The sequence below is a fragment of the Triticum dicoccoides genome, chromosome 5A (genome assembly GCF_002162155.2).
Source record: "Triticum dicoccoides isolate Atlit2015 ecotype Zavitan chromosome 5A, WEW_v2.0, whole genome shotgun sequence".
Lineage (NCBI taxonomy): Eukaryota > Viridiplantae > Streptophyta > Magnoliopsida > Poales > Poaceae > Triticum > Triticum dicoccoides.
Window position 1 is genome coordinate 7,464,530 of NC_041388.1, and position 9,840 is coordinate 7,474,369.

The 9,840-nt window shown below is 45.8% G+C and overlaps 1 long non-coding RNA gene across 1 annotated transcript; it reads left to right on the plus strand.

The window, feature by feature from the left end:
* The first annotated feature begins 8,049 nt into the window (after positions 1-8,049).
* LOC119296788 lies at positions 8,050-9,128 on the plus strand. Its single transcript, XR_005145385.1, has 4 exons — positions 8,050-8,307; positions 8,407-8,533; positions 8,631-8,710; positions 8,937-9,128. It is a non-coding gene; the product is annotated as an uncharacterized LOC119296788 (long non-coding RNA).
* Positions 9,129-9,840: the final 712 nt, after the last annotated feature.

Here is a 9,840-nt window from a genome sequence, read left to right on the forward strand (position 1 = left end):
GACGGCGCGGCCGGGGGCGACGGCAGGGGCGGCGGACGGCGTTGGGGCAGCCTGGCGGCGTCGATGAGCTCAGCGTCGTCGGGGGCAACTGCGAGGGAAATGTGAAAATTTCCCAAGTCTTTGCTTATATAGCAAAGCCATTGGTACCGGTTCATGGCACAAACCGGGACCAATGCACCCCTTTCGTCCCGGTTTGTGCCACGAACCGGGACCAAAGGCCACTTTTCGGTAGCCCAAAGGGCGGGAAGCGGCGGCCTTTAGTCCCAGTTGGTGCCACGAACCGGGACCAAAGGCGCCCTTTCATCCCGGTTGGTGCCACCAACTGGGATCAAAGGGCGTGTACTGGAACTGCCGCGGTGCGTTGGGATGTTTAGTCCCACCTCGCTAGCCGAGAGGGGCTCAGAGTGGTTTATAAGCCCTGCGGAGCTGACCACTTCGAGCTCCTCTCAACTGCAGGCTTACGGGCCTAAATCCACTCTCTGTGCCTGTGGGCCTACTGGGCCTACTATGGGCCTGCATCCTGACCCAAGTGGCGGGTTTCTAGTCGTATGCAGGCTGTGGTGGCCCAGTAGGCGGCATTTTTAAAAAAAACTCCAGTTTTTTGTTTTTTTTACTAACAGCAAAATACTTACTATTTTTTCAGTTATTATTTTTGGTTTTAGGTAATAAAAATTATAAACTTTCTGTTAGTGCCATTAATTTTCCAATTTGAATTATTTAAATTTGAATTCTTTGAAATTTATGTGAATCACTAGCTTTATTTATTTTATTTTATTTCTACTTATAGCAAAATACTTATTGTTAATATAAGTATTTTTTCCAGATTTTTTGTTTTGTTTTCTGCATTATTCATTTTCTTTTGTTTTTTTCTTTATTTTTTATTTTAGGTCACAAAATTTGTTTATGAATAGTTAAAATTTGAAAAGTTTAAATTTGATTTTTTTAAGATTTGTGTGAATCACTAGTTTATGAATAACTTTACTATTTGTGTGAAAACACTTTGTGTATTATATTTACTATGTACAATCTTTCTGCACAGAGATACCAAAAATTATAAACTTTCTGTTAGTGCCATTAGTTTTCAAATTAGAATAGTTAAAATTTGAATTCTTTGAAATTTGTGTGAATCTCAAGTTTGTGATTAACTTTGCTAGTGCCACTAGTTTTCAAATTAGAATAGTTAAAATTAGAATTCTTTGAAATTTGTGTGAATCTCAAGTTTGTGATTAACTTTGCTAGTGCCACTAGTTTTCAAATTAGAATAGTTAAAATTTGAATTCTTTGAAATTTGTGTGAATCTCAAGCTTGTGATTAACTTTACTAGTGCCATTATTTTTTCATTTCTACTTAGAACTAAATACTTATAGTTTTTTAGTGATTTCTTTTTTATTTTAGGTCACAAAAATTATAAACTTTCTGTTAGTGCCATTAGTTTTAAAATTTGAATAGTTTAAATTTGATTTTTTTTTAAATTTGTGTGAATCACTAGTTTATGAATAACTTTATAAATATTACAAGCATTTTTTTTCTTTTTTGCTATTTATTTTTTCATTTCTACTTAGAACTAAATACTTATAGTTTTTTAGTGATTTCTTTTTCTTTTAGGTCACAAAAAATAAAAACTTCTCTGTTAGTGAACATAGATGCACTTATAGAGAAAATTAAACATAAATTCATAATTCATTTCTATTTATGAATTTAGGTCCAATTTTCCTTTATAGATGCATCTATTTTCACTTTGAGAGGAGCTCAACAACGCAGAGAGGGCCGGGCTTATAAGCAAGTGTGGGCGGCCTTCGGTTGGCGAGGTGGGACTAAACTCTGGGTGCAACAAGGGCGAACCCTTTAGTCCCGGTTCGTGGCACGAACCGGACTAAAGGAGAGCCTGTGGTCCCGGTTCATGCCACGAACCGGGACCAAAGGTGGTGGGCCAGGAGCCAGGCCCATTGGTCCCGGTTCGTCCCACCAACCGGGATCAAAAGGTCCAGACGAACCGGGACCAATGGCCCACGTGGCCCGGCCGGCCCCCTGGGCTCACGAACCGGGTCCAATGCCCCCATTGGTCCCGGTTCTAGATTGAACCGGGACTAATGGGCTGACCCGGCCTGGACCGTTGCCCCCTTTTCTACTAGTGTGTGGACACACTCTCCCCGCTCGTTGCTATGCTTCTCCTAGATAGATCTTGCGTGATCGTAGGCAAATTTTTGAAATACTATGTTCCCCAGCAAGAGGCGGTCCGGGGGCACCCGAGGTGGGCACAACCCACCAGGGCACGCCTGGGCCTCCTGGCGCGCCCTCGTGGGGTATGCTCTCCTCGGAGCACCCCCCCCCCTCCCCCCAGGCGAGCTAGGGCCCATTAGATGTCTTCTGGTCCAAAAAAATCTTCGTGAAGTTTCGTTGCATTTGGACTCAGTTTGATATTGATTTCCTGCGATGTAAAAAAACATCCAGAAAACAACAATTGGTACTTGGCACTATATCAATAGGTTAGTACCAAAAAATGATATAAAATGACTATAAAATGATTATAAGACATGCAAGATTGATAATATAACAGCGTGGAACAATAAAAAATTATAGATACATTAGACATATCAACCAGCAACAAAAATGCACAGAAACATACTCCCTTCATTCCTAAATATGAGTCTTTTTAGAGATTTCATATGGACTACATACGGAGCAAAGCCCACCCCGCCTAGGACCTATGTGTCATGGAGAGCCAGCGTGGTAGAGCGGCTGTAGCAACTTCGGGCACTATTCAATGATTTTCACATCATACTCGATCATGTGAAGATCCAACGGCTGGGATTGCTTTGGACAACCAATCGGACGGTTGAAAATGCAAAAGCCCTGAGAATCCACCAATTCTTACCAGGTTCTAAGAATGGGGTTGTGAGCATGAAACCAACCCATATTCTTACAGCAGGGCTTCACCTCTAGCCTATCCCAACTTGTTTGGAACTAAAAGCTTTGTTGTTGTTTTTTAAGGGATGTTGTTGTTGTTTTTAGGGGATGTTGTTATAGTTGTTGTTGTTGTTAGGGGATGCTGTCGTTGTTGTTGTTTTAGGGGATGTTGATGGTGGTGGTGGTGGTGGTGGTTGTTGGTAGGGGTTGTTGTTGTTGTTGTTGTTGTTGTTGTTGTTAGGGGATGTTGTTGTTGTTGTTATAGGGTAAGCAATCAAGTGAAGTTCCTTTTCATACCATGAATTGCAGCCATGTAAAGAAGAGCGATGCGCGAACGTTGCTGATGCAAATATTTTGATGGGTTTTTTAATTGTATGATTCTACATTATCTGCTAATCAAGTCATACTTGAGGGTGCGAGATTGATGTGTTTTATAGGCCTTTTGCTGTGGATCGATGAAAAATCGATGATCCAACCAAAATCACAAATGAACACTAAAAACACCTCAATTGAACGAGAGTGTGTTCCAGAGAATGTTGACCCGGTCAAAATCACAAGTCAAATCTTCACCTGAACATCATAACCCAAAATAAATGTACTACGCAGTACTATTTGATTTAGTAAAATTTTGGATAGATGCATAGAGTAAATCTTTTCCGGCCCCACGGGTCAGACCAGAGGCGGAAACCCTACCCGTTTAGGGGCGGAGAAGTCAGAGGCACACGACACGCGAAGGGCCGAACAGGTTAAGATGAGAGCCCCCTTGCGATCCGACCCATTAGGGACCGGTAACCACACGCAGCGGCGCCCCGGCCCCAATCACCCTCATTTACTTTACTCTCTCTCTCTCTCGTTGCCGCATCCGGAAGAGAAATTCCAGCAATACTCGGAGGGGAGGCGGCCGGCCGAGGGCGACGGCGACGGCGAGGACGAGGGCGAGAGGAGGCACGAGGCGCGAGGAGGAGCACTCGAAGGTGCGTGATATCTCCGCTCCACCTTCCTCTTTCTCTCGGAGGACGATGGTCTTTCTGGCGTTTTTGCCGATGAACTGGACGAATGCGGCGGCGCGGTTCGCCGTGCTGGCCTCCATGGCCCGACGAGGAGCGCACGCCGAAGCGAGAGGGAGGCGCGCGAGGTGGATCGCAACTTCCTTCTTCTTCTGGGCGCGGGGGGTTCGATTTGGGAGTTGTTTGGAGTTGTTGCCGACCCTTGTTTTTTCGGCGATTTTGTTCGGGCTCGAGCTTTTTGGAGGGAATGTTGGGTTCGGGGCTCCGATTTTGGGCTTGCGCTCGCGAGATTTTTCCTTCGAAATGGCCAAGTGTACTACTTGTTCCTGCTGCGAATCCTTTCTTCGCTAGGGATTTTTGGGGCTTGCTTTTGATATCTCGAGCGCGAGGGGTAGGGAAGGGGATGTGGCGGCGCGGCTTCCCGTGTTGCTCCGACGCCGAAGCGAGAGAGCTAGTACTTTCCGGTGATTTTATTTGGGCGTGGTCGCTGCACTTTTTGCTCGCAAGCGTGGCGGTGCTAGAATCCAAAGGGAGGCCCCGCCCGGGAGGTGCCATTTTGTTTCCAAGGACAAAGTCCAATAGCTACAACTAGTTGCGAATCCTTGCCTTTTGAACTCTCGACCTCGAGGTAGGCATCAGCGGCTTCCCGGAGGCAGGCAGACTGCATATGTTTGATTCCTGTCCCGTTCGCTCGGGTGTTGGATTCCACGCGTGTTGGATTATGGTTTGATTTGGGGAGAGATTGTTTTAGTTTCCTTCCCAAACGAGATGTGCCGGTAGTGCTGTCCCTTGGGATGCTTATTGTAGGAGTATATTCATGGACGCTTTTCTGCCGAGATTCTCTGCAGTCCCATCAACGGGATTTCAACGAGATGACTAGTGCTAGCACAGTACTAGTAGGAGTATCTAGTATTTTAGAAGATGCTACATACTACTACTATTGGCGTTGGATATATTCTTCCTCTGTGCAGATTGTTTGTTTGTTTGTTTGTTTAGTTCCTTGCGCAGATTGTCTTGTCTGTTTGTTTCGTTCGTTCCTTGATGATTGATGCATGCACTTTGGTCGCCATCAGGCTTCTTGTCATTAATTGGCTGACTTTTGTTCGTTTCTTGTTCCTTGCAGTAGTACTAGCTATATATAGCTATGGCTGATGTGCTTGCTCCGGCTGCTCTGCCTTATGTGCAAATGGTTGATTGGAGACCGCTGTGCCTAGAAGCGAGGCCATCCCTGTTCCTCGTCCTCTTCACACCCTTGCGTGGTAAGCGGAAAGAGACCAAGAGGCTCATGGACCAAGCCGGCACCAAGTCCGCGCAAGAGAAGAGGGTACTTCGTAAACTCAAGTGGTTAGCAGAGACCGGACTTGCCTCGCACATCGACGCCCGGTACCTCTACGTGCTGACCTGCGCCCACATCATCGACCATTTGTTTCACGCAGTGCACAGCCCAATCCAAGCAGACAAGGTGAACGAGCTGTTCAGGGTCCAGGTCACCTGCCACCACGCCGAGAGAGCCTTCATCGAGGGCGGGAGGGTCGGCGACCGCGCCTACGCGCCGGCGACGGTGTGCGGGATCAACTGCGCCAGCGACCTCATGCTGCTGCGCGTGGACCTCGGCGCCCTGCCCCTGAGGTTCAACGACGATGGGCAGATGGAGGCGTGCCCGCATCCGCACCCGATCCCGCACTTCTCCCCACACCATGTGCCGGCCGCCGCCCAGCTGATGCTGCTTTCTTGGCCCGAGTTCCGGCCCTGCACGTTGGCCACGGGCCTTTACTGCATGCAGCGGTTTCTGCCTGACATGAGCACCAACCCTGTTGGATACGATCTCTTTCTTCTGGAGGCGTACATGGGAAGCCAGGGGGGCTCCTCAGGAGGGCCGCTGTTCGATTCTTTCCGGCGGGTCAAGGGCATCCTTCACGGCGGCTCCGGCGGACCGCACTCCCACTTTATCCCGTCCAGACTCATTCTCCCTTTCATCCAGGCCTACGCGGTCCCTCCAAAGCCTCCAGCCCCAGCTCCCTCTGCAGATGACAAGCCAGGCCCTCCTCCGGGGCCGGGAGACCGCAAGCGCGGCCCCCCCAAAGATGACAAGTCGGGTGGCTCCAAGCGACGTCTCTCTTCTGGTTCCCAAGGCATGAGCAGCAAGTCCGCTGCTGCTGCAGGTGGGCACCGCCGCCGGCGATACGTGCTCAATCCCGGCGATGACTGTTATTGATGATGCATTCTAGACCCAGTCCCACACCCAGACCCAGACGATCGACGCCGGCCAAAAACTCTGACTTGGTTATTTGGTTCCCAAAACTTGTCTGTTTATTTGGTTCCCAAGACGGAGAGCAGGTCCGCTGCAGCAGCAGGTGGATCCCGGCGATGCTATGTATCCCGGAGAGAGAGGCTACCTACCCTACCCTACGCTACCCAGCGAGATGATCGACGCCACTTATATTCCACTTATCGGTTTATTTTTGGTTATTATTCATTCGTAGCATCCATCCGAGACGGACGATAAAACAGATCGATGATATAGTGCGTGGTAGTACTACCCCCGTCGAGTTTATTGGACCCCTTCATATTTTGGTCCAGATTTTGACCATTTATATACTACTAAAATATAAAGTACTCCCTCCGTAAACTAATATAAAACCGTTTAAATCACTATGTTAGTATTCTAAACGCTTTTATATTAGTTTATGGTGGGAGTATATATATATGCTATAAAAAATTATACTGTTGGATTTGTATTTGACAGAGCTTTCCAACAATATTATTTTTGTGACATATAGTTTACATTTTGTTAGTTAAATGTTTAAGTCAAATTTTAGACCAAAATAAGAGGGGGTCCAATAAACCCGGACGGAGGTAGTATATACTTGTTTAATTTCAAAAGTTGTTTTGCGCCCCGCGGGTGGAGCCAATACTAGTCAGATATCGTCCGGCCGTCCACCTTTTCCCCTTGGCTTCTCAGCGCCGTGACCTAGATAGATACTATAGATGGCGCTCATCTTCATTAGCTTCTCCAACCGGTCGAAGAGGAGGGAGAGGCCTCCTCTTCCACCCGTTCTCCTCGATCGCCGGCGGGATGCCTGCTGGATCGGAGCAACTACTTTGGCTCTCCACGACCTATACTTTGACTTGCCTTAACCATAGTCAACATGTAGCACTCATGTGGATTGTAATGTTATGTTACAACTAGCAAAAAGGTTCGTGCGTTGCAACTGGAGAAAAAAAATCCTCTCATATCTCTAGTTGGGTCAGTTGGACAAATTGTGCGTGGCCGCTTCACAGGTTATGAGATCGAACCCTCCCATCGGCAATTTTATTTTTTGCCAGCTCTCCGGACCTGGGCCTCAGTGCGCCGCCAGGTGGGCTTTTTAGTTGGGCCAAAATGGATGGCAAGTAACGAAACCAAATAACATACGTGAAATTAATTGAAGCGGACCAAACGAAGCGGGACGAAACCAACAATATTACCTCTCTTTTAATATTAAAAAAATAGTAGGTATAGATTAATCAACACGGAAGAATGGATAATTAAAACTTGCTTATCCCACTTTCCTTTTTTTGTGTGTGGGAGTGTTTGTCCATAGTTAAGAGTTAGGATTCCCTTGTTTACATTAGAAATTTTCCGTTTCCTCTATTAAGAAAAAAACAATGGTATTGTCCATGACTAGCAAAACAGAGCGGTTAATTGCCTTATTGTGTGTCCATGACTAGCAAAATAGATATTTTCTGCCTGCTAGGTTAATCCTAACTGTTACTTTCTTCCATGTTCAGAACCAGAGGTATTGTCATCTCATTGGAAGATGGCATGTTCAAGTTCCTCTGCTTAACTAGATTTGCCAACGATGATGTTCCTCTGACCGCAAGGCTATTCTCTGGGACTAGAACTCAGGGCGTTTTTGTACTTACAAATTGTCAGAATATTTCATATGGGATGTCCATTGTCTCAGAATTACTGCTACATTTCCAGAACCATGCCTAATCATCAAACTGAAGCACATATGGGTGGAATCTAATAATCGCTTCTAGGTAAACTCGCTAGCCAGTACTGCTTGTCGCTTATCACTTCCAGGTAAACTCGCTAGCCAGTGCTGCTTATCGCTTATAAACTCGCTAGCCAGTATACTCAATATCCATGGTAATGATCTACTTGTGCTTGTCATCCAGAATGTGTGCTAAACAAACCTTGCACATGTGTAGCTTACATGGAGATTCTGGGAGAAGTTTTCCTTTGAGGTTCGCTAGCAAGCAGAGGAGGTGACAGTCATTAAGATTGGTGGCACGTTGCAAAGCTCACCTTTATCAAATGTTCTTCTGGTTGCAAAAAAGCTTCCAAAATTATGCTGTCAAGTGCACGATATGCAGAAAGACTCTTTACTAACTCTCACTAACTTAGGTAAAACTCTCCCCATTTTCTTCTTGGCCATTTTCACTGTTTTGTCTGCTGCAGGCACTGTAAGATGGATAACTTTGATGCTAAGTTGTTGTCAAACAGGAGCCTTTGCTGGCTTCATATGGGTGATGGACAAAGAGCTTTTGATGATGCAGCTAAATGCAAAAGGCTGCGTCCAAAGTGGGAAGAGGTGAACTATCGGCAAGGAACAGCTCTAATGTTCATAAAGGTGCAATAGAAGATGGAGTTCAAAGTTCAAACTGATGATGTCATTGCTTCTTTCATATCTGCTATAGTTGATTCTGATGTGCGCTTGCCTTCCTTAGGAGTATGATGCTGCGCATTCCGCACTCTCGCGCGCTTTAGAGTTGGACCCGGAAAGTGAAGAGACCGACAAATTATTCTGGTATGAAATCCATGTTTCATCTCGTTTTTTCCTCGAGAGTATTAGATTAACATTGTCAGCAGCTGCAGATTCTAGGGTTAACATTGTCAGCAGCTGCAGATTCTAGGTGTTTCCATAATTAGTTAGTTGATTTGGTTGCTTCTTTTGACAATGTTGTGATGAACTTATCAGTTGGTAGAATTTGATCCTTCTTTTTAACAATGTTGTGATCAACTGATTCATGCAGGGAGGCGATGGAACTGAAGTGAACTTGCCCTGCATGCTGACTGCAGAGAGAAGCTCACACACAGAATCTCAAGCTCTCTGTTTTTGCGTCCTTACAAGAAAACCCGCATGAATTCACTCATGGGCCGTAGCAGCAGCTTAGAGCAAACCAGGTTACTGGCTACTTATTTTAAGTTGGTTTTGCGGAACTTAACCCCTGTTTTGTTTTGTTTTTTTGACAATCACAAGATTTTATTTCTTAGATAATAGCCAAGCCTGTTACAATGAGTTGAGAAATAAAATCAGGAGGGGTAGCATCCCACATAGAACTAGACTTTGAATTAAAACTGGATTTAGCCAGACAATCAGCTATGGCGTTTGCTTTCCGTGTGCAGTTGTCGAAAGAAACAGAAGCATAGTTTGCCTTCAATTCATTGCACTCCATGCCAATCACTGCTTCCTGGCCCAGATAACTTTCAAAATTTTCCACCGCTTCTAGCGCCAATTGGCTATCAGACTCCACAATCACCTTGGAGCATCCAATATGGACAGCTAAGTATAAACCATTCCGTATAGCAAGAATCTCTGCTGAAACAGCACTGTTAATATGTGGAAGAAACCATGATGCAGCAGCCAAGAACTGGCCACTATCACCCCTTGCAATAGCACCCGTCGCCCCTGAGAGAATATCCTCGTGAAAAGAGACGTCCACATTGATCTTCACCTTCCCCCTGGTTGGTTTCTTCCACATTTGATCTCTCTTTCTAACTGGTTGGTTGGGTGTTGCTGCTCGCACATAGTTCGTCGCTAGGACCTTAATTGAAATAGTTGAATGGTGTGCATCTGAAATCGTTTCCTCCTTTGCAAACTGGCGACGTTGTCACCAAATATACCACGCAGCCACCGTAATCAACTCAGCCGCTGGA